General features: G+C 50.6%; 1 protein-coding gene across 2 annotated transcripts in view; it reads right to left on the bottom strand.

The window, feature by feature from the left end:
* Nucleotides 1–24,051, bottom strand: part of ST3GAL1 (ST3 beta-galactoside alpha-2,3-sialyltransferase 1) — an 89,716-nt gene that overhangs the window by 52,382 nt on the left and 13,283 nt on the right. Inside the window, exons 2-3 of one of the 2 annotated variants that reach the window (XM_069465394.1) lie at nucleotides 17,623–17,757; nucleotides 17,370–17,523 (exon numbers count right to left, since the gene is read on the bottom strand). The gene's annotated coding sequence lies outside the window, so the exon portion shown is untranslated. The remainder of the gene's footprint in view (nucleotides 1–17,369; nucleotides 17,524–17,622; nucleotides 17,758–24,051) is intronic. The other variant, XM_069465393.1, reaches the window with a different exon arrangement.

The following is a 24,051-nucleotide window of genomic DNA, read 5'->3' as shown; positions in this document are numbered from 1 at the left end:
CTGACACTTCTGCCTTCAGAGAGTTCCCTGTTGTCTCAGCTTCAGGTGAAACTTAATTAGATCATCGGGACTCCTATAGCATCATGCAAGTCATCAAGGTAAGATGCTGAGTATGGGCCCATCTGGTACCCTTCCTGAGTCAGGGGCACGTGGGTTTTGATCTCTGTTCAGCAGAAACACGAGCCCCCTGCCAGTCATGGTCCCGGCCAGCCTGCTGCACCGCGGCCTTCAGTCTAGAGCAAAAGGACGTTCACCTGGAGCACTGAAGGCCTCAGAAAGTGCTCTGTGCTCCCACCTCGTAGTTCGCCTTCTAGGAATCTATTCCAGGAAATGGCTCAATGTACAGTTTTGTGCCTAAAGATGTTTATCATGTTATTTTTAATGGCGAAATGTTAGAGAGCTCCTACATGCTCTACATTAAGAAAATCATTAAGCAAATCATGATATGTTCAAATATCTGTTACAGGACAGAAAGTTCTGCATCATGAATAATGTTCATGAAGAATTTTAAATAACGTGGGAGAGTATCAGCTATACTGTTAAACTGGGGGAAAAAACAGGAAACAACTTCAGAATTAGCATTGCAATTTCAGTGTGTTTTAACCACAGAGGAAGTAAAATATAGTGAAAGAAAACAACCTAAAATACTGAGATGGGTACTTTCTGAGAGGGATATTTCTGTGGGTTTTTTTGTTTTTTTTTCTGGCATATTATACTTTTTTCTCTTTTCAGGATTTTCTTCAGTGCTCATAGTCTACTTTCCTGGCTGGAAAATAAAACTACTGAACAAGAATTTTTTTTTTAATGGTGACACCTTTAAAATCTTCCACAGCAACCCAGTCCTGGAGGGACGCCTCCCAGAAGTCACTGCCCTGAGCACTCTCCCCAGGGCCGTGTATGACGGGAGAGCCATCCCAGGATTCGCCCAAAGCAGAGAGAAAAAAACAGGAAGCAATATAGGAAATCAACAAGAAAGAGAAGGTGAGAGGCTGGTGAAAATGCAGACTCAGCAAAATTTTTAAAACTTAAAAATACACATGGCTTCCTCGGAGTGGGGGTTCGGGGACACTGTCCCCGGATTCTGAGGCTCCACAGGGAAGCTGGCTGTGGGAAGGCAGGCACTTTCACACTTCTTTACTTCAAAGCACTGTCCCAGGCACGGTGTGGTTTGATCTCTACCCCTGTGGGAAAGTATTGCAATTCCAAGTCACAGCTGAGGGTCTGAGGCTCAGAGAGGCCACCGGGACTGGCCCCAGGCCACACAGCTGGAATGGGGCAGAGCAGGAAGTGGAACCTCAGGCCTTCTGATCTGACTCCTGGAGTAGGAGGAGGACCTCGGGCCACAGCTGGCCCACGGGGCCGGAGCGGAGCGCTGGCATGGGAAAGCACAGCAGAGTCACCCGGTGGCTGTAGGATCTTGCTACTTAGCCCCTGGGAGCCCAGGTTTCATCCATCAACTGGAGACAAACCTAACACTGACCCAAAGGGTAAAATGTTGAGCACCTGGCACCCTCCAAGTACACGCTAAATTCCATTATTGTTGTTTGGTCACCACTGTCCTCCGTGGCGTACAGCCCCTCTCCGTTCTTGCTCCCCAGCACGTGGTTATCTCTGTCCTCTACCACGCTCGCTGGGCAAGGGTCTCTCAGTGTCTATCCCCACACCCTAGGACAGAGAAGGTGCTGGAAAAATGAGCACTGGAGGGAAGTGACAGGGACGGAATCTTCAGAGGAGAGACAGCTCTGCTGGGGGAGACACTCGCCACAATGTTTCCAAACTCAGCTTTCAGGCTTAAGGGAGTTTCCGGCCAACTGTGCTCAATGTGCATCTAATTCCAAACAGATGGGGCCGCACCCCGCCCCTGCCTACTCGGTCATTCCTGGCCTGCTCCGGGCCCTGGAGAGCAGGGAGGGGCCTGCCCCTTCTCCCCTGCCAAGAGGGGAGCTGCAGGGCTCTCGGGGGCGTGAAGTGTCAAAGCTCTTCCTGGGAGGCTGCTCAGTCGCCCAAACACCACAGAGCACACAGGAGACTGGGGGAGTCCAGGCTGGACTTACAAACAGATCCTGGCACACCCCCATGCCCTCCCCTGTCCTAGCACAAGTCACATAGGCACGTGGTTATTGCTCCCTCTACACTCAGACAGTAAAGGCTACTGGTTAAGCACGTGGACCCTACAGCCAAGCCACCTGAGTCTGAATCTGGCCCTGCCAGATCTTTGCTGGGCACCCTCAGGCAAGTCACTTAACCTCTCTGTGCCTTCATTTCCTCTGTAAAGTGAGGAGAGTGATGCTGAACTGGCACCTACCTCAAAGGGGCAATGCAAGGACGGGTCAGGAGATTATGTAGAGCACTTAGAAGGGTCCTGCCATAAACAGGAGGAGCTGCAAGGACAGCCACTTCTCCTGCTGTGTCAAGTGCACGGCCAACTCTAATGGGATTCTCAGAACCTACCTGGAGTCCTGCAAGGGGTCAGCCCCATCTCTAGGTAACAGACTTATGACCACTCAAAAAAAAGTCTTCTGAGCTGCTTGCTGGCCAGGGTGTGTTGTGTGCATGTGTGTGCCTGCGAGGAAGTAAAAGGAGTGTGTGCCGCAAAGTCCCTAGGACACAGGCAAGGACGGCTGGTTGGGGACCAAGCACCAACAGGCCGGGAGGAGACTTGATATGGGAGCTGCAAGAGATGGGGCTAAGGGACCCGACCCTGGGGCCTTGTCTCTCGGAAGGAGGATACATTTTTAACCCTGTGGCTCTTAAGCTTGACCTTGTGATGTGTTTTAGCCAATGGCATGGGGAAGAAGTATGGGGGTGCCAGCTCAGAACCACGATCATAAGAGCTTCATGTGCCTGTCCCTCTGGGAGCTTCTGACCTCCATCATGAAAAAAACATGCCTCAGGCAGCCTATGACCCTCCAGCTGGGGCCACCTTAACCCAGACTAAACCAGGTCCACCACATGTGACCTACAGACCCATGAAATCAAAATGAATGCTCGTATGCCATTTTGTAGCTGTTTGTTATGCAGCAAGAACTGACTGATACACCCCCTGCTTAATCACTCCCATATATTGACTCCAGCTGGCCCTCTCAGCTCAAGCAGAGAGCTGGAGGTAATAACAAAATAGCTACTTCTTAAGCTTACTGAAAGCTGACTGAGCCATCGTTATCCCAATTTTTCATATAAAAATGTGAAACACAGAGAGGTTAAGAACTTGTCCAAGGTCACCCAGGTAGAAAGTGGTAGATCCAGGACGCAGACTCAGGCAGTGTTCCGCAGAGACAGAGCTCCTGAACACCAGGCCACACTATCGCCTCAGGTGACATCAGCATTTTGCAGGTGAGTGGATTCTGCCACCTCTTTCAGCCCACAAAGGTAGGCTTGAATTGGAAAGGTTGGCCCGGGCTCTGGAGAGCCTGCACTGTGGCCAGCTCTGGAGCTGAGGGCATCACTTTGCAAACATGAGAACTCTACCCAGCCCTGGAGTCTCCCAGAAACCAGAGCCCCTCACCCTCTGCTGTGCATTCCACCATCACTCATTCCCCAGCCAGAGCCCGCAGTCTGGGCTCCTACAGATTATTCTAGATCAAAAAGAGGGGAAGTAGAAAGAGTTGATGAAGACGCTTAAGGCTCAGCAACCACCCAGAGCCACCAAATCCATATGCAGGCCTCACTAAGGGGTTTGTCTAACTATATAATTTGCTTCCACCAGCCAATGTCTCCCATCTGACCCAGACATCTGTCTCTAGAGAAGAAGGCAGCCACCAAGGAGCCAGGGGCCCAGTGGCCTGTGCGTTCCTGAGATGCAATTACAAGTCAGGGAGAAATGAAGAAAATGCTGGGGCTTTCAGGCAACAGAGAAACCGCCGTAAAACCCTGCAATTACAGTGCCAAGAACAAAAAATGAGCTGCCACGGCGCCTGGGGTGGAAATAGCCCAGTGTGGTTTCCTGGACTTAGAATGCTGCACAAGAGGACCTGTAGTGGTGGTCCAGGAGAGGAGTCACTGGGTGGAGTTTTGCAGCTTAGCACAGGGGGGAGGGGGGATGCACTGCTGTTCCTGGTGCAGGGTGGGCGAGGGAGCCGGGGCAGGAGGCCAGGCCGCGGCTGCTGCAGGCAGAGGGCTGTGTGACAGGCGGCCACGCAGACGCGTCACTGGACTCAGCTCTCAGAACAACTCAGCCAAGTCAGGCCTGTATCCCCACTTACTGGACGAGAAAACAGAGGGTCAGCGAGGTGAGGGGACTTGCCCAAGCACACCTGAGCACTGATTCTTCATCCCAGATCCAGCCAAGCCCCGGCCCAGGGCACCCATCCCTGCTAAAGTTCACATTAGCATGGCCACTTCTTGGTGCAGCGGCTGCTTTTTAACAAAGGACAAGGTGAGGGGTTGTTTTACTGTGGGGGTGAGGTTGGCAGAGCAGAAGAAGGGAGAGAACTTGCCTCTTTGGCTACAGGTGCCAAGCCAAGGCAGCAGCGTGGGCTGTGGATAAAGCATTGAATTGGGAATCGAATCGCCCAGTTTCAAATCCTGCCCCTACTAATGCTGTGTGATTTGGGGCAAATGACTTTAGCTCTCTGTGTAACGATGTTCTCATCTGGAGAAAAGGGGCTGAGGTGAGGAGAGGCGGGGGTGGTAGGATGGATTCCTCTGGTTCCCTGCAGCTCCGAATCCCTTCCAGTGTGTGTCAGCTTGGAATGATGGTGGTGGGAAGGGCCCTGGAGTCAGACGCCAGCATCAGATCCCAGCTCTGCCCCGAGCTGCCAGGTGACCTCAGGCAAGTAACTTACCTGTGGCTCAGTCTGCACTGGGAAAAATGAGGATAATGACGATGGCCACTGCATAGGTTGTTGTGACAATTAAATGAGATAATGTGTGTGGAGCTCTTAGAACAGTACTTGTGTGCGTGGGGCTCTGCAGAAGTCTATGTCAGGACTCAACCCTGGCATATGGCCGCGCAGAGCCCAGGAAGACCCAGAAGAAAGAAGGCTTGTTGCCCCCTGGGGCTCTCACACCCCAACACCTCCCTCCACCCTGGCCCTCACTGTACGTAGGTCCCTGGAGAAGTCACTCCGGATGGGCCGGGCTAAGGCTGGGTGCTTAGAAATCGGAGGCTGCTGTCCACAGGGAGGTATTCCCAGGTCAGAGGCTCGAAGACTGAGCCCGAATCCTGCCCCCTCCCCCGCCGCCTCCAGCCAACCCAAGGAAACTGAGCCCAACCCCGCCCAGAGCTCATTAAAATGACCCAGAAATGGTGCACCTGGAGACAGGGATTTAGTTTAACTCCCAGGGCCCCCGGAGACCACATCTAAACCCCCCCAGCACTTTGTGCCTAAAGGGAGGGAGCAGGGCCGAGCCTAGATTACTAGAACTTCCATCCACTTGCTCATGGATTCGTTCACACACCCGGGTGCCCCATGTCAGGCGCTGTGCTAGCCACTGAGGGTGCAATGCTGACTGCACCATAGCCTGTGCCCTAGAAGCGTCCTGTCCAGCGAGGGGAGCACTAGCAATTAGCAATTAGTGAGTTCACTGAGCTGTACAAGCTGTCCCCCTCTACCGCTGAGACTGCGTCAAGACCAGGGGTCAGCAAATGAAGGGGCCAAATCCACCCTGCCACCTATTTTTGTAAACGGAGTTTTACTGGGACACAATGATATCTATTTGTTTATGCATTGTCTGTGGCTGCCTTTGTGCTATAATGGCAAAATTGAGCAGTCACGAGACAGACGATCTGGCCCACAAAAACCTAAAATATTTACTGCCTGACCCTCGACAGAAAACATTTGCTGCCTGGGGCTCTAGATTCTAAGGGCTCCAAGAGCAGGGCCACATTAATCCTCGCTGCCTTAGAGCCCAGCACAGCTTCAGGCACACCAGACACTCCCGGTCCAATGGGGCCAGATGAGAACATGTCACCAAGACAGGGCAGCAGGGACAGTGTCCCAATGCAGGTGGTCCTTGCGCTGAGTTAGTACGGGCCAGCAGACATACTTGCTAGATGAAGAAACAGGGAAGGGTGTTCTTGGCAAAGGGATCAGCCTGTGCAGAGATGCATGGGGTGCTGCAATAAATACTAGTACATAGGACAGGTCGGGCAGAGCGCACGGTGGCGGAGCAGAGCCGAAGGGGACACTCAAGTGCTGTGCTGGGCCAGACATATGCAGCTTGAGTGACGGTTCCCCACTGGCGGAACAGAGCAGCCAGGGAGTGCATTTCTGGCCCTCTCTAGCCACGGCGCGGCGCACCAGGGGATGCAGACAAAGTCCAGGCCTCAGTCTCTGAGGCGGCCACAGTCCTCGCCCTGTGGAATGTAGCGCCCAGTGGTGGAATCCGACAGGCAAACGCCAGGCAGAAGGTGGGCCAGAGAGAATGTCAGCAGTTCTGATGGAGAGACGGGCCTCAGGGTGTTTGGGGGTGCTGCTCCCAAACAAAGGTACAAGGTCATGAAAATAAAGACCAACCGGCTGTCCCATTTGGTGGGATAGAAAATCGAAAGGCCCAGCTAATGGGCAGACAGATGGGAGGGAGGATGGACTAACTCCCATGAGAAGCTGGGGACGCCAGGCTAGAGGGGGACATGGGACATCAGGGTACGGGGAAGAGAGGCTCCAGGCCCCGTGATGGGCTCTGGGGTGGTTTCCCAGAGAAGCCTAGGAAGTCAGCAATAAGAAGTCACTGCAGTCTGGCAAGAGGCACAGTGTCACCCGCAGAAATGCACAGTGTCCCCACAGTCAACAAGGCCCCCCAGGCTGCCTCCCCCTCCTCTCTGACTCACCTACTGGCCCCTCGCTGGCTGCAAGGCTCTTGTGTTCTCTGCTCTCAGGCTCTCCAGGCACAGTCCTCCCTCCTTGGTGCTTGGCAGTGGCTGTCCCCTCCGCTGGGTGCAGCTCCCCGGACACCCCCTGGACACACGCTCACCTCAAGTCTCCGCTCTTCTCGCTCTTCTCAGCCTGGCCGGCCCTGCCCTCTCCACTGCCAACACTCCCAAATCCTCTTCCCTCTCTTTCTCCCGCACTTATCACCTTCCTGCCTGCCATGGAATCTCCTATATGTGAGCTCTGTTGTAGACCTGTTGAGCCTAGATCTCTCCAGAACGCCTCCCGGGTGAGCGGCATACCAAGGACCTCGCTGCAGGGCAGAGCAAGCGGCCTCCGAAGTCCTTCCTAGCCCCAGGGCTCCAACGCTGCTGTGCTCAGACTGAGGGAGCCAAGGCTTTTTTTTTTTTTTTTTTAACCAATGTGTATTTTCAAAGGCTAAGGGAATGCATATGCTTTGTAAAGCTCACACTGAGAGCTTCCAGACAAAAAGCATTTCAGGAAAAGGCTCCCTGTGTGAGAGGAGGAGCAGCCTGGGGTTTCTGGGGACTTCCTGGGGACTTTCTGGGGCCAGAGCTGTAGGTTCCTTCTTTGATTTCTGTGGTGCCCGGAGCCAGACATTCGGGATCAGGCAGCCAAATGAAGACAGAAGACACGCCTGGAGCTCTGACTTGGGGGGATAGGCGGTACATGGGCAACGTATGTAACCTGAACTTCTGTACCCCCATAATAAGCTGAAATTAAAAAAAAAAAAAAGACAGATTCTTCACCAGCAAATAGAGGAAGAGAAGACTAGGATGGCGACCAGGAGTGGTCACCCACCCAGCCCTTGATCTGGGGCTCCAGGGACACAAAGAGGTGAGGCGGGTGTGCAGACCCTGGGGCCCCGATGGCGGGTCTGTCATCTGGGCTCCTGCATGGACGACTATGCTCTGCAGCACCCTGGGCACAACGGTGGCTGTCCCCACAGATTCCCTCACTCTTGGTGAGGGCACAAAAAGAAATGGCTCTTAAAATAGTTTGACTCTTAGGAATGATGTGAAATGGGTGACTTTTGCTACAGTAACTCCCTATAATTTTTTATTGGCTTTAGTATATGTGTAGCATATGTAATATACAGCATAAATACACATGAATGTGTAGTGATATATGATATATAGTACATATACATTTATACACACATGTAGTATATATACCCAGGATGTATGTGTGCACATAACCTACACATGTGTATAGAGTATGTATATATGTATAGATTTAGATACATAACTTACATAGCATTTAATATGTACATAGTTCTGTTCTGTGAGCTGTATAATACTAATTAATTTAACTCTATAATAATCTGTGAGCAGGTACCAGTTACAGCCTGAGTTTCGCGCCAAAAAATCATTAATCGGCAGTGCCATTCTGCTACTGTAAACCTGTTTGCTCCTGCTTACTCAAGATAGTACCCCCAACACAGATATTCCTAAGTGACTACAACACCCATGTTCTGCGTAAAATGATTACAGCCCCCACGGTTTGCATGAAGCTATTCCAACACTCACGTTTTGCGTGAACAAGATATGGCCCAGAGCCCAAACTGCCCAGATCCTGTTACACCAAAGATAAGAAAATGATATAATGCTTACTCAAGGCTTTTTGCACACATGCTTGCTCAATCTTAATAATTTTCCACCCACAAACTTACAATATAAAAACTTTCTGTTTCAAAGGCTTGCTGCTGCTCTCTGTGCCGCCTTTGGGCAGTACAGAGGGTAGTCGCTGGCCAGCTAATAGAGACTCTGATTCGGCTCAATTCGGTCTTTAGGTGGTCATCTCTGCGTCTCAGACCATAACAATTACCGCGTTTTACAGAGGATGGAACGAAGGCACAGAGAAGTCAAATATCTCGCCTGTGGTGACTCAACTGGTTGCAAGTGGACCTGGGACACGACCCCTCCCTCCCCACCCCCACCAGGCAGCCGGCTTCAAACGCCACATTCTCATACTGCACTTTGGTTCCTAAATTATGTTCCAGGGACCTCTGCGGTCACCGAGGCCCTTCCAGGGAACGCACGATGTCAGAGCCACTTTCATAATTGGCTTTTGTACTTTCCTTCTCTCTCATGTATGTGCCCAGTGGAGCTTCCCGGAGGAAATGACAGCTGATTTCACAACGGCCTGAATACAGAAGAAGAGATGAGAACCCAGATGTTTTCCGTTAAGCCCAACATTAAAGAGATCTGTAAAACAATACCACTTTTACTAATTTTTTTTTTTTTTTGCTTTTGGTCAGTAGTTATTTTTCACTGAAATGTTATTTATGTTACCACATGATGGATTTATTATTTTTTTAAATGAAGTAATAAATATTTAAATAATTCCTCAATGTTAATATCGAATATGCCACGTAATAGATAAATGCCACGAAACAAAAGCTACTGGAACCATCCGCAGTAACAGTGTAAAGGGGTCGGTCCCAAGCCCCCAAAGTGTGAGGGCTGCTGTGTGACACCACAGCATGCAGCTCCTCTATGTCCCAGTGTCCAGCAGGGTTACTGACAAGGGCAATCTTGGCAACTTTCCAGGACCCTTCTTCGTGCCCTGATGCAGGTGTGTGGCACCCCTGGCCCCCACCTGCAAAATGCTGGACGACTCCCCAGGTGCTGGGATAGCCAACATGCCCCTCCCCAGCGTGGAGCAAGACCCTATTTGGGACTGAGAAGAACAGCGTTAAAAGGATACTTCTGCCTGTCCCTTCCTCGCTCCATATTCATTCACTCAAACCGCTAAGGCACTGATTAAGTCCCGGGTCAGAGCTGATGAAGTGTCTGTAAGTTAATCTGTCTTTCTTGACTGTTTTTCTTCAGTGGAATTGCTCAGGAGCCATGGGTGTCTGGATTACCACTGGGTGCTGGGATTCAGGGAACCCCTAACAGTCCAAGGGCACTCTGGATTCCATGGAGACCCATGGTTCCTTCAAACCCTAGAGTTCTGCAAAATCCTTCAAGGCTGTGGCACCCTGAGGACCAGGGCAAATGCACTGTAGATGTTGCAGAAATCCAGAATTTCATGATCTTTGAGTGTGCTACTTTTCCCCTGTGTACTGCCAAGGCCCCAGTTTTTCAAACGACTTCAGTTGCGCCAGGGGCTCCAGTCCAGCCTACACACAGCTGTGAGGGTGCAACCCCCCACCAGCTCTATCACTGCAATTAGCCCCCAAGAAATCAGGAGTGAGCACCTCTGCCTGAACTTCCTGTCTCTTCGTTCACGCCACCACCCCTCCCCACCCCTTGATCCTCCTGACCTGGACACTGGGCCCCGCCGAAGGCAGATCCACCCGCCCATGGCATGAGCCCACTGCTGCCGTGCCCCGGCCTTCGCACTCGTCCTTCCCCAGTCTCAGCAGGGGTCGTGTTCCAGCTCTTGTGCCAGCCTCCCTTCCTCCCTGTGACTTTCCTCCACAGCAAAGCCACAATGGGTAACAGGTGGCAAGAACCCTCAAAACATGTTCAGTGTCTCTCTCCTGGGAACTTATTCCTAGGACATATTTCAAATGAAGGAATATGCTCAAGGCAACACAGTGCTATTTATCATGATGACGATAATTAGATGCATTGATATATATTACATACAAATAAGCAGCAACAGAGAGGGACGGTTACTTAAATATGGTACTGCCATACTGAAGTATGAAATACGCCACAACCCTGTAGCATAACTGTTCAGGGCAATTCCAGAAACACCCCCTGAGTGACCCCTCCTGACCCAAGTACCAAAGATTCAGTGGGGAAGGAAGTGGTCTCTGCCTGCAAGGAGGTTCCGTTTAGATGTCTGCCCATCTGCTGAGGCTGCAAATTGCAGGGAGCCCATCCCGTTCTATTCAACCATGAGAAGAAGCAAGCTCATCTCCCCAGCCCCAAAGCCTTCCCTTCCTTCTCTGTTTCTGACGGCCAGTCCTCTAGCATAAAGGATATTTTTAGTGCCTGTGAGAGTATTTACATGAAGAGCATTGAACAAAATGCTCAGGTCTTCCTGCACAGGCCTGTGGATAGAGTAAACAGCACAGGAGCTTGTCAAATGGACTTCAGACAGGCCAGCCTTGGCTTCCCTCCCATCTCCTTCCTCCTCCTCCTCCCTAGCCGCCCATAACAGAAAGAGCAGGGCCATTTTGGCAGGGTGTGTTTGCTTAACTTAATCAGAGGCATGAAGATCTACATACAGAAGGTATTCTGTATTCTGTATTCTGGTCGGCACACAAGGCAGGGAAGGGGGCCACTCCCAAAGTTAAAGGACCATGAGCCTACAGACATGCGGCCCTCCCATTTCCAGTTCTCTAAAAGTTGGGGACAGAGGTCAGAGGAGGAGGTGTCAAAGGCTGAGGAAGTAGAAGAGGAGAGAAGTGATCCCCAATGGGGCCCAGGCCTGTGTCCAGCCAGCAGAGTGGCCAGCTAGTCAGACTTCATGTTTATCAAACCAGCAGCTGGGCTGGCTCTGGGTGGCTGAGACAGCCAGTGGACCAACGGTGCCTGCCTCAGATGGCCGTTCTAAGTGCTGGAGACGCAAAGCTGGACATGGCCCAGGAAGTTCAATGACGAAGGAGCTCCCAGCCTAACAGCGGAGATGGACAGGCACGTGGGCCATTCTCAGCAAGAGAGTGGGGTCAGTGAAATGAAAGGGAGACACATACAGGGGATTTGGGGGCTGGAAAGTGGGGAAAGTGTCCCAGAAGAAGTGATGCTTGCTTTTTTTGCTTTTGTTTTTGTTTTTAGAGACAGAGTCTCGCTCTGTCACCCAGACTGGAACGCAGTGGCACAATCATAGCTCACTGTAGCTTCTGACTCCTGGGCTCAAGTGATCCTCCTGCCTCAGCCTTCGAGTAGCTGGGACTACAGGTGTGAGTCACCACACGTGGGGCCTCAGGCTGAGTTTGGAAGAAGGGATGATGATCCACCAGAAAGGCTGCAGAGAAAGGCATTCCAGGTACAGAACAGCATACACAAAGTTCACCTACCAAGCCCCAGAGGCATGACAGGCACTTCGTGTGGGGTGATGGGAACACAGGCTGTATCTATGGTGTGTCTGTGACTATATCCACAGCCATATATGTCTATGTATCTTATATACAACCCTGGATGTTGGAGATCGCTATATGTCTCGCAGGGTTCTAAGCACTTGTGCATATACAGGCATACCTAGTTTTATTGTGCTTCGATTCACTGTACTTTGTAAATATTGCATTTTTTTTGGTTTTTTTGTTTTGTTTTGTTTTTTACTAATTGAAGGATTCTGGCAACCCTGCGTCAAGCAAGTCTATCGGCACCATTTTTCCAATGGCATCTGCTCACGTGGTTAGCATATTTTAGCAATGAAGTATTTTTTAATTAAGGGTATGTACATTGTTTTCTAGACATAACACGGGTGCACATTTAATAGACTACAGTACCGTGTAAATGTAACTTCTACATGCACTGGGAAACCAAAGCATTCGTGTGACTTGCTTTATTGTGATATTGGCTTTATTGCAGTGGTCTGTGATGGAACCCGAAATGTTGCAGAGGTACGCCCGTGTTAACTTGTTCAATCCTCGAGGTTGGTGCTATTGTTCTCTATGCTGTCCATCTTGTGGACGAGGAAACTGAGATTAAGAGAGGGCACTGTGACTAGGGTGGCACGGTAAGAATCAACAGTGTGACTGGAACTCAGGCCGCCCAACTGCAGGGTCCATGCTGTGAGGACTCTGTGATTAGCAGATGGTGGGGTGGGGCAGGGACAGCAGAGAGGGGCTGGGGCTTTGGGCGGGGGGGGGGCCCAGGTCATGGTGAGCCTTGTCTGTCCTGCTGTAGGTTCTGCACTCTGTCCCAGGGCCGTAAGACCTATGGGCATTGAAAGGAGGAAGGACACAATGGGATGCTCTTCAAGAACACAGGTTATCTGTCAGCTCACAAATACTTATCAGTTAGGCATAACTAGAATAACAATTAGTTTTTGAGAAGGGGTCAGTCTGTGGGATTGGCTTCTAGCAACACAGAAAATTTCCATACGGGCTTCTGGTGGTCCCTCTCTTCCTGTGACACTGGTGTTGTCACCAAGGCACCCCTGGCTAGAGTGGCTCACCCTGGAAAGTCCATTCTTTCATGGAAGCATGTCTTTGCTGCAGGCAGACAGCCTCCCGAGCCGACGGGGAGGGAGACCCTGGCTCCTGTCCTTGCAGTTCATCATTTCCTGCACCGTGAGGCTCAGCTATAAATCACAGTGACAAATATGTCTGTAATTTACTCAGCACTTACTATGAGCCAGGCACCGTGCCCAGCTTTTTGAGTCATCATGTCATTTAATCCTCACAAAACCCTAGCAAGTAGGTACTATCATTACCTCCTCTCTTACAAGATGGGGAAACTGAGTCTCAGAGAAGTGGAATACTCGCCCAAGCTCCTAGAGCTGGGGAGAAGCAGATGGGAGGGCGCCAGGCTTGTAACTAACTCCAGGTCCACTTTCTTGAACCCGCTACAGCTCGTACATCTCTGCAGCGTCCACCTCCTCCGGGGTACGGGACTGGCCCCATTTTATCAAGAAAACAAGGTCCAGCAAGTTAAGATCACATAGCAGGCAAGCAGCAGAGTCATCTCCAAGTTTGTTCTTATGAATCCAGCACTCTTGCTTCCTCTCCCTCTGGCCCGGCTGTCAACCAGGGCTGGATCTTTGAGTGCCCAGGGAAGGCACTTCCTGCTGCTAGCTGCCGTGGTTGCAGCTGGCCGGGGCCCGACCTTTCCAGAAGATGGTAATGATGAGAGTTACGACTGCAAAGCCTCTGGCCAACAACTGAGCAGAGCCTACACTCAGAACTGCGGAAGGTCTGTGGGTCCCCTGGTCCATTTTACAGATGAGGTAACAGGTGCCGAGGGGTGGGGGTGCTGGGTCTGAGGGCCCTGGGGAACCACTGAGGGCTTCTGGAAGACAGATCTTATGCACTAGGGAGGAAGAAAGTATAGGCAAGAGCAAAGAGCAGGCCAGGCGGTAAGCTCCGTGACAGCAGAAACCACGTTTCTGTTCTGTGACACTCTATCCCCAGTGTCAGGCACTCAATAAAAACCTGTTGAATGGATGTGTGAATGAACGAGGCTGTTACAACCGTCCAGGAGAGGGTACAAAATATGGACAGGGAATCCAAGCACTGTTAACACTTAGTCTTGCTGTCTCTGGGCACACATAATGAGGCATCCCACCTTCATCCCTAATAACCAAAGCATTTCACCACGCTGACAGAAACTCTGTACGGATCAAACACACATTATTCCATTCTATGGCTGTATTTTATTTAGCCAATTTCCTAATCTTGGCCATTCGAAGTGTTTCTAGTGGACTGCTGTAAAATTAGGCAGGAAGTGGATGGGGCTCTGGAGATAGGCCAAATGCCTTTAAAGCCCAGCTCTTGTGTTTATTAGCTGTGTGACAGTGAGTAGGTTACTTAACCACTCTGTGCCTTGGGTTCCATCATCTGTAAAATGGGGAAATGACAGCAGCTAGCTCCCAAGGCAGCTGTGGGGGTTAAATCTGTCAATGTGTGTGGGGCTGTTAGAAAAGCATCTGACCCACAGTGGCCTTGCAAACATTCCACCAGCCTACATGACCAGTTCAGCTGATTCCTTAGAATGCAGTCCCACAAGTGGGACCACTAGGTCGGCCTGCAGAACTGGCTGTGTTCAAAGGAAAGTGCCTTTGAGAATCACAGCAGCACTAAGGCCAGAGCTCTTTAGCCCTATTCCCTAAGCCCAAGAACAAGGACTCAGAGGTCCCAGATGGGGAGTAAGTCCACCCTACTAGAGAGCACCAGTATTCCCACTGCCTCTGGCAGGACACACCCGCTTGTGCCCAGTTCACCCCAGCAGGCACCAGATACCCCGAGAGAGAAGGCATTCTCCCTATTAAGCCCCCAAGCCCCTCAGCTGTACCCCACTTATCTATGGCTTGCATTTTATTATAAATTCACAACTTTGTATTATTTTTCCTTAAAGAGGACTCCCAAACTGTACAAGCTTCAGGCCCCACAGAACCAGAACTGCACCTGCATATTCCACTGGTTTGTTAATGTGTCTGTTTTTCCCATTAAATTATTACCATCTTGAGGACATAGCTCTTGTCCTATTCCGTTTGACCTCCAGGGCTCAGCAAAGTGCCAGGGACCTGGAAGTCACCCAAAGAGTATTTGCTGAATGAACGAATGAATGAATGAATGACGAGGAAAGAAGGTAAATCACAAGCCAGCATGGGAGGCTCGCTCCCTCTTCACTCCATTCATTCCATTTGGATCTGTCCTTAAAATCACCCTGTACAAGTGAAGCCTCCCCCTCCCGCTAGCCTTTCAGATGCTTAGGTCTGCCCTCCCCCTGTTCCTGCAACTGTTGCTCTTTTCTTAAGGGTTATCAGCACCAGCTCCTCACTGCCGCCATTTGAGTATCTAATGATGGCCAGGATGTCCTCTTATCTAATCAGAATGCCCCAGCCTGCTGTCCTTCTCTGGGCCAGCTGATAACATTTCTTTTCGTTGGAGGAAATGCTTGCGTTCTGAGAGACAGTGTCCACGCATGTGACTCTGCCAGGGAGGAAAACAGGTCTGGCTCTTAGTGGGAGGCCACAGCCCCCTGGAGGGGAGAAAATCAGTCCCTGCCTGTCCTCTGATCTACAGCCTCCCTGCTGTTATCTTCTATCAGCAGTGTGACTTGGTTCCAGAAACATCTCCTGGAGACACTCCCCCCCACCATCAGCACACCCGTGCTGTGTCTTCCCCCAGGTGCCCTGCCCCTGCCTCTCATATGGATATTTTCCCTGTTTGCTGGGGATTTCTTCCCCTTCCACATCCCTGGCTAGGACCTTTGTCAGACTAGAACAGTGCCTGGCCCACTGAAGGAGCTCAGAAGCGTCCGTCAATGCCGGCACGAAGCCAGCGTGATCAAGTGCACATTCTGGGTATGTTCTGCTGGGATCTGGGGATGCAAATGTGTTTACACTAAGGCCTCCATGCTGAAACAGCTCTCTCAAAAAACCCCACTGCAAGAGAGGAAATGCTCCCTATACGGAGAAGCCCAGTTCTATAATTACACCCTCGACTGGATCAAGGTCTTTGCAAGCACAGGACGGCAGCCCTCACTCCCACGGAAACCCTCACACGCATATGCGTGTTCACTCACTGCCACGTGCTCCTGCACATACTCCCTTACAGGACTCCGTCAGAGTGATGCAGACCATGCACATGGTTCCCGGGCAATGAAGGACACGGTGTCCATCAACGTGTTTTGGCTGGCCTGCTGCCAGGAGGCCCAGAGACCTCTGGTCAGTGAGGACAAATGCTTCCCCCACCTTCTGCTCTAGTTTCTCTCCTGGGACAGTGGTGTCTCCCTGTGCCTCTTGATCAAAAGCTGACAGGCAAAGAGGTGCTCACTGTAAGCTTGCCATTTTAGTCGCACAAGTTAATTTCACTTTGCACAAGTTAATTAGCTCTTCACAGTCCTGGTTTCATCGTCTGTACTTGGGCCACTGGGTTGACGTTATTATAGCAATACCAGCAAGGGAAAGGTCTGGAACCTGGCCTGATGACAGCGTAACAAACGTGGTGGCTGGTGGTGGTGTTGAGAGTGGGAGTGGAGTGACTGCTCACCGTCATTCAGACAGACATGAATCTCCCAATGTTCCAGCGTCATCAGTGAACTCATGGTGGGTTTAATATATAGACAGGTCAGTTTAGAAGTCATCTGGATGATACGTGTACTGTGGCTGATGTGTGTACTACGGATATCTCACGCATCTGTGCACACACACACACACTTTCCAGATGGCCCAGAAGCAATGCTACCCCAGTAGCAATAAACACAGTGAGTCACAGGTTGGCTACTGAGCATGTGAAATGTGGTAAGCATGTCTGAGGACTAAATATGTAATTTTATTTAACTTTAATTAATTAAAATTGCAATGGCCCCATATGGAGGGGCTCCACGTGGACAGCTCAGCTCTAGACCAGGGTTGCCACACTTTTTCTGTTAAGGACCAGGGAGTAAATATTTCAGGCCATTCAGCCACACTACACTCTGTGGTAATAACTCTGCTGTCGCGGTGTGAAAACAGCCATGGACAATACCTGAACAAATGAGCGTGGCGGTGTGCCAGCGAAGCTGTATTTAAAAATAGGCCAGGCCAGACTTGTCCCACAGGCCACGGTTTGCTGATGCTTGCTCTAGAAACACTAGGCCTTCTTTGGGATGACAGGCACTTGTCATCAAATGATGCTCCCAATCCAGGTTTTTATTTACCGGTGTTCGTGAGAGCTCAAAAAGCTCTCCTTTTAGGAAAAAGAGAGGCTGCTTGATACTCGAACAGGTCTGCATTTTTCCCCTGAGGGAGGATGTATTTCTCTTCCATGGGCACTCGTCTTTATGGGCTACCTCTGGGAGAGACAGGCCACGTCACAAAGAGACCAAGAAACAGGGAACATCTGCCCTACCTCTGCAACGTCATCCACAGAAGGAACCAGAAAAGACAGCACACCCCCCTCGTGCTGGGGACAGAGTAGTCACTTACCTCAATAGGCTGAGCGATGTCCATCTCTGGTCCACAGCTGGGATTGTCCTGGCCAAAAGGCTCAAAGCATTTGCTCACTACAGCTCTTGGTGGCACTAATTCCCTCTCCTTGGCATTTCCAGTTCAGGAAGTTGGGGTCTGAAGATGGTATCAGCTAGAAGGGAAAAGGACAAACATCTAAGTCAGTTTTGACATTTAGTTCATCCACTGTCTTTGTAAGATGACTCAAGATAATGAAAAGACATTCACGCACTTGTTCCACTCACTCGCTCAATTATTTATCCATCAATATTTTCTAAACAAGCACCTGTTCTGTTCCATACACAGGCAGCCACGAGCCAGGACAGGAAGTGAGAAAGTCATAACTTCTGCCCTCAAGGAGCTCAGCCTGGCGGAGAAAACAGACAAACACACGAACAGTGCAGGGCAATGCGGTACAAGGAGGTGAGCGAGCGACACTGAGGGGAACTGAGGAAGGAATGACCAAATCAGTCTGGAAGAAGAATTTAAAGAGGAGGTGATCATTTTAGCAGCTCCTGGAATAAAGTGCTAGTGAGAGCTGCTTGGCAAAAACTTGAGGAAAGTGTCTGCAGGGACAAGGAAAAAGAAACATGTAAGACATGAATGTATTAACAAAAGCGTGAGATCAGGAAGAGGGATAAATCAGGCTGAGATCAGTGCTCTCTGAAGGCTTCTTCGGAGAGCAGGAAGATCAGCAGGATCTCTCAGCTCTGGCTGGTCCCCAGCCCTGAGACGCGCACACCGTGCATTTCCTCATCCGATCCTCCCCTGAAATCACTGAGGTGGTCCCACTTTGTCCCATACGGTGGCTGGGCAGCAGAGGCTAGAGAGCTTATGTGAGTCAACTTGCCCAGAAAGACAAGGGCAGTAAGTGGCCAGGACCAGACTACAACAGAGAACATCCCCATTCCCGCTGGTCCCGAAGTCTTCATCGTAACCAACAGTGCAGCAGTGGCCCCGATTTGCCAGGCCACGTGCACGCACACCCCTCTGCATGTGGCTTTGCCTGACCTTCCAACAGGAGGTGGAGTCTATTTCTCCACCCTTTGAATCTGAGCTTGGCCATGTGACTTACTTGGCCCAATAGCACAACATGCAAATGTGGCACAAATAAATAAACATGTGGCTTACAAAGTGCTTATGCCTAGAAGTTCCCCTCTGGCTGCTGGGAGTCATTCTACAGCCACAGTAACAGGCCTGAGCTAACGTCCTGCAGGAGGACAAACCACCTGGAGAGAGGCATCCCAGCCGCAGGCTCATGGGTGGGGCCATCATAGGCAATCCTACCCCAGCCAAGCTCCAACAAGACCAGAAGAAATGCCCATCAACCCACAGAGTCAGGAGGAATAATAAATCCTTGCTGTTTTAAAGTCCTAAGATTGGGGCTGTCTGTTATGCAGAGAAAGCTAACTGATACAATCACCAAGGTATCTTTACAACCCTGGCAAAATGATAAGCTTACTTGTTAGGAAGAAAGGGCTGAACTTCTTCCAGACATGTTGGTGACTGTCCAGAGATAATGAGGGCCAGAAGGCAGGGCCTTGGGCAAAAGGCAGAGTGGGAGAGTCAAGAGCTATTTTAGAGGTAAAATCAACAGGACTTAGTGACTGACTGAGCCCAGAGTTATTTAAAGTCTGAGTCTGTCTGGCTCTGGAAACCATGTGTGCTGTTGACTATAAACAGATTCTATCTGGAGCCTGCTGATGGGGGCAGGATGTTTACATGGAAGAGACACAAAAGTGGCCAGAGTCTGAGCAGTTAGGGCTCAGGGGTGGGGAATGGAAAGCTATAGGAAGGAAACTCTGCCTTTGTAGCCCGTTGTCTGAAATGAGAATTAAGGCAGGTGCTCACTGCCACAGCCTCCTAACTGGTCTTGCTATTACCTCCTCCTCCAGAGCCACCCCTTCTCTTAGCAGTAGCCAGTGGGATCCTTGTCAGTTGTAACCCAGACCTTCCTCCCTCCCATCACTGAGGGCGCGTCTACCCTGCTTCCCACTTTGTCAGCACAGCCCAGCACACCGCTTGGTGCGTGGGAGAAAGTCAATTGCTATTTCTTGAATGAGAGTGACCAAAACAATTCAGGTATCACACTACTAAGATGTTTCCTTTGACACACCCCCATCCAACGCTGAGTTAGGGGCCCTCCCTCGGGGTATCTATGGCTTCATTCATGTCTTTATTCATTCATTCTTTCATTTAGCAAGAACTTACTAAGCACTAGGCATCATCTGAATCCTATCAGGTGCTCTCTCTAGACCAAGCCTCTTAGGGGTGGGGAAGGGGGGCTGTGTTTTACTTATCATTAGATGTTCCCACCCTCACCTCCAGTGGCTATTGTACGAATACAGCAGGCACTAAATGATGACTGGTGAATCAATGAATGAAAGGATGAACAAGCAGATGAATCTCAGAGCATCAGTTGGGATGTGGCTGATTTATAAACGTAGCAGGAGCCTACAACCAAGTTTGAGTCTTATGCATGCTCCATCTCACTTAATAGTTGATAACCATCACAAAAAACCTTCATGCATGTATGCATATGTGGGGATACATATTGTAATTGCTCAATGCTGTAAGACATATGGGGGAAATCTATGAATTAAACTAAACATGGAGATGGGCTCTCAGCTGAGCCTCAGATGTCCAACTCCACAGTCTGGCACCTGCAGCCACCTGTGATCTTCAATTAAAGCCTAAGACTCTTCTTCTTGGGGCAACACATAATCCTAAACCAATTCTTTCCATGGTCTTGAGCTGGCTTTAAAAAAATAAGTTGGCCATTGTGTTGGATTCCAATCCCCAATTGGCGAGCTTGCAATCTAGGGGCTTATCTTAAACACCAGACCCCCGCCCCCCATGTGGCCTGCCTGCTGCAGCTGCGATTTCTCAGCCTCTCGACTATAGCACAGGGGCGTCAAACACACAGGCAAGGCATTTATGCCACTGCCTTTCTACCGATGATCCTAGAATCAGCCTGGTACTACTTAGATGTCCATTGCTTTTTAGTCTTAACGTGACGCTGACCACCTTTCCTGAAATACCACGTTGAAGCTCTCTTCTCACCCATGCTCTGTTGTCATGCTTCTTTCTACATTGGTTCTCCACTTCCCCAATCCTTCCATGACTGATTTCAATTAAAAACAGCTAAACTCTCACCACCGAAGAAACATCTGTGAAGTGTGTTCATGCACATGAGCCACACAAGGAAGACAAATCAGACATAGTCCCCATTTGGAGAGGACCAGGGAAATAAGCTCATGTGACTCACCAAGATCACAGTTAAGGAAAACAAGGCCTGGAGCAGTGGCTCCTCCACCGCACAGTTGGACAGCAGCACAGCTGGACCATGGGCCAAGGGCCCTAGACTCTGGGTTCAGTGTTCCCACAGCCAAGCTGACCTCCTCTCATCCTACCCCAGCCACTCATCCAACATTTCTACCCATCCGACTGGCAGCCTCTAGCACCAACGCAGGACCCAAGCAGAGAACTGCTGGGCTTAAGCCAGGAGACTCAGAAGCAAGAAAAATGTCTACCAGCTCCAGCTAGAGCACAGATTAGGACAAATTCCAGTCAAACAAATCACAGTTATACACTTAATTTTTCCTGTTCTGGATCCATAATTCCTTCCTTCTCTGTCCCTGTTAGCACACCCACCATTCACAGCCCCCATGTGCCATCTGAGGTTCCTTGCTACTGCACAATGTATTAATAATACAATAAATCTCCTAAGAGATTTTGTTCTCCAATTTTGTGTCTTCTCCGGGTAGAGCAGCGAAATGGAAGTAAAACTTGACATCACTCCTGGAGGCCAAGAGCCAGTTTGCTTAATAAATCATAGCTTTTCTCTTCCAAGCGAAAAATGATCATCTGAATAATTGTTAACACTGGGTCTGGCTGAACACTATTGCTGCGTTTTTAAATTACAGGAATCTCTCCCGAGGACCATGGGCATGTGATATTCCAAAATAGTACAGCCTGCTTCTAGGTGCACCCGCAGGGGAGGCTGGGCAAGTCCAGCTGTGTGAGTTTAGAAAAAACAGCCTTTCTCTGAGTCTCACTTTACTCACTGGTAAAAGGGAAACTGTATCTGCTTCAATTACACTTTTCAGGGTGGTGTTGAAAAACAAGTGAATAAAAAACAACATGAAATCACTTTGATAATAATAAAGCAAAACTAACAGTAGTAAGAGCAGGTAACATTTTTAAGTGCTTACTAGCACTTTGCTAAACTAAGCCCTTCATACTCAAAAGCTCAGTTAATTCTCACAATGGTTCCTGGATGTGTGTACTATTACTTTCATCATTTTGAAGATGAGTAAATGGGGGCTTGAGGACATTAAGTGACTTGCCTAAGGTCGTACGACTAGTAAAGATTGAAGCCTGAATTATAAACTAATTCCTAGCTCGACTCAGAGTCCGGGACTAACACAGTTTACTTCACAGCAGCATTTACAGAGCCTTGGCCTGGGCTGTGCCAAGCTCTGTGCTCTGCCCTGGTGGGGACAACAATACACTCTCAGGCTCTGCCCTCAAAAAGCCCACTGTATGGGGAGGGGGCCGCAGGCTCACAAGCAGGGAATTGTGCCACTCTGTATCTAGTGGAACATTGTAAATGTACAAGAGGTTGGCTTCGTAACCTGAATTCCCGTCCGGAACATGATGCTCATGGAGAATGAGATCAAGACTGAGACTGTCTGGCCAGAAGGATCCAGTGAGCAAGGCAATGAGGAGCAAGGGACACAGGGAGAAGAGGGCAGGGGGGCATCTGGGGCCTTACTGCTCCCCCAGACTCCACCCGAGCAGAGCCCCATGAATCGCAAGATGCACTCAACTCTCGGCGGAGGATCTCTGCCCTCAAGGAGCAGGACAGCTCACTGTTGGCTCCTACTAAGTGCCAGGCGCTGTTCCAAAATTTAAGCGTGAGTTAAATTCTAGACCCATTTTTCAGAGTCTGCGATTGCCTGCCCCAAGTTACCAGGCTACTCACGGAGACGCCTGGATGCACATGATCTCAGGTTGCCCTGACCCTGTGTCCCCCTGCAGCGTATGACATGACTGAGACGTGTTTACGCTGCAGGGGTGAGGCTGGCTCCACTCCACTGCCCTCCCAATGGTGTTCCAAAATTCCGCACTTGACGGTGAGAGGTAGAGGTGGAGGCCGGCAGAGGGACTGAAGGCTGGAGAGCAGGAACTACAGATGGATCCGGGAGGGGGCCCTTCTGAAGGGGCCAACGATGCCAAGGAGAAAGTTGGGACCACACCTAGTGCCCGGGACCTTCTCAGTTGAATGAGCAGGGAACCTTCTCCTCTTCCATTACCTCCTCCTCCTCGTCCCGCCACCTGGCAGCACTGGCCCAGTTCAGATCTGAGAAACTTTAACGGAACACATGCTATCCTCCCAAGCGCTGGCCCAAGCCCCTTTACTTGTGTTTCTCTACTTGGCTCTGGGGGCTGGGGAGGCAATGCCAGGGGAGGGAACTTTCTGGCTGGCGCGTGCTGCCTGTGCAGGGAGCAGGCCACCTGCTGCAGGGGTGGCTTGGGCCTTGCCACAATTGAACTGAGCCCTGTGCCTCTGCTGTGGCTTCTCGTCCCCCACCTCGGCCTGGCTAAGCTTTAGAAGGTCCTCTCCCCCCATCTCAATCCAGAAGGACTGTAATGGGAGGGGCAGCACAGCTCCCTGGTGTGCACCTCTGTTGCTGTGCTCCCTGTGGTCACCAATGGCTCCCCAGTTCCCCCCGGCCATCAGGTTGCAACTGTCCCAGTCACTTTCCATGTCTAGTTTCTCCGCGCCCTAGTGCACTCTGTTCTCACACCCCAGAGATGAAGTCACCAATCCCACACGGGGGCAAACACTCCAAACGTGGCTCACGGTGACTCCCACCTGGATCGTCAATCAGTCCTCCCCTTCCATCCATTGTGAACTTGGGCCACAGTGGTTTTCCTAAAATGTCACGGATCTGATGAAATCCCATCCAGCACGAAGAAAAAGAAACCTTGATTGCACCTCATCACTGAAAGAATACAGGCCATTCAGGCCCCGCCACGGTGGGGCCACGACCTTTTCCTTCCTTCTACCCTTTCCCTCCAATCACACGAGTGGGAGGGTGCCTGGCTCCGCTGATGGGCTCCTCCATGGGGCTCCCCTCCACCCTCACTGCCGCTGTCAGAAGGGCCCGCCGTGTCCCCAGTTCCAGCCTGAAGACTGTCTCTATCTCTGGGGCTTTTGCCAACCAGCCCCTGTTTTATGTATGTCAGCTCTCACCCAGAAAGATGGGTGGTGCTATCCCCACGGCACAAGTGGTGAAACCAGGCTGGGACGTGGGAGTCACTTGCCCTGCATCCCACAGCTCGTCAAGGGGGCGGAGCCTGTCTTCTCCCCGGGGCCTTGGCCTCCTGGACAGGAGGTGCCCGCTTGGCACCTGAGACTGCGTCCAGAGGGGTGAGATGGGCACTGCTGTGTCTGCCCAGAACCCTGCCCCTTTCTCGGGTCTGGGAGGAATGTGAAATACAGATGTATTTGTTTTCTAGGCAAGCTCAGCTAACTAAGGAGGCATAACTATGTACCTTTAAACAAGATTTTGTGGGTGAGGGAAAGAAGGAAGAAAGGGAGGGAGGGAAGAAGGAAGGAAGGCAGGGAGGAAGGGAGGGAGGAAGGAAGAAA

This window comes from Eulemur rufifrons, chromosome 3, assembly GCF_041146395.1.
Source record: "Eulemur rufifrons isolate Redbay chromosome 3, OSU_ERuf_1, whole genome shotgun sequence".
Lineage (NCBI taxonomy): Eukaryota > Metazoa > Chordata > Mammalia > Primates > Lemuridae > Eulemur > Eulemur rufifrons.
Note: the sequence above shows the minus strand (reverse complement) of the source record. Positions and strands in the feature narration are given on the sequence as shown.